Raw genomic sequence first — 981 nt, 5'->3', positions numbered from 1 at the left:
GGTCAAGGTATCATTGCATTTTCCCATCACCTAATCAACAACCACAAACACCAGTCTGGTGTTTAATCTTTCTATGCTGCATTGACGTATCCTGAATCTGCTGCTTTAGACTGAACGGTGCACATCACAATTATTATTTTTCATATCTACAAAAAAATGATATCTTTTTCGTTACTTTCAAAGAGTGAGGCTGATCAAACGGGGTGTTGAACATGTATGATCTTGCCAGATGTTGCACTGTCAGAGGACAGGAAGTGGAGAGCTTTATTGCTGGGATAAAGGTGTCCATAACCAGAGGTAATTAAACTGCTCCTGTGTTCTTCTTCTCTCCTTCCTCTCTGTCTGTCTTGTTGTACATGAACGCTGTCACAAGCACCAATTAAAAAAACCCTTAAGAAGTCAAGCTGCTTTCATATTTACACACATAAACACAGCCATTTTCACTGGACTATTCTGTGTGCTGCCAGTCGATGATTTCCCTGGGGGTTAGTTAGCTTGCAATAACCAAGTGGTGAGACACATAGCCGCTCTGTATTTAAATGTGTCAGGTACACTCCGATAGGTGTCTGCGTCACATACAGTATCTTCTATTGACGGTATCTTCTATTGTTTGTCCTCATGTGTCTGTTTGTTCAGCATAAAGTACTCTGTTAGCCACTTAGGTGTGGACACCAGGTGAGACCCACACACGCACACAATACAGTCGTCTCTCCTTCACTTCATCGCTCACGCACGCTTCTCCCTAAAATCCTCTAGTTATGTCATGCTGTGTTGGAACCCCCCTCGCCCTTCCCCTAAATCCCTCTAGTTATATCAGCTGTGTAGGTGAACCCCCTCCCGCATCTGAACATGGCGAACACATTAGGGCACAGCATACACATATGGTAGGGTGAGAGGTCACTTGGTCGGTGGTCAACAGGAATAGTTATTAAGAGATGCGTTTACATTGACGAATTACATGAAGACAGGCGGATAGTCCCC

This window comes from Salvelinus sp. IW2-2015, unplaced genomic scaffold (genome assembly GCF_002910315.2).
Source record: "Salvelinus sp. IW2-2015 unplaced genomic scaffold, ASM291031v2 Un_scaffold6382, whole genome shotgun sequence".
Classification (NCBI taxonomy): Eukaryota; Metazoa; Chordata; class Actinopteri; order Salmoniformes; family Salmonidae; genus Salvelinus; species Salvelinus sp. IW2-2015.
Note: the sequence above shows the minus strand (reverse complement) of the source record.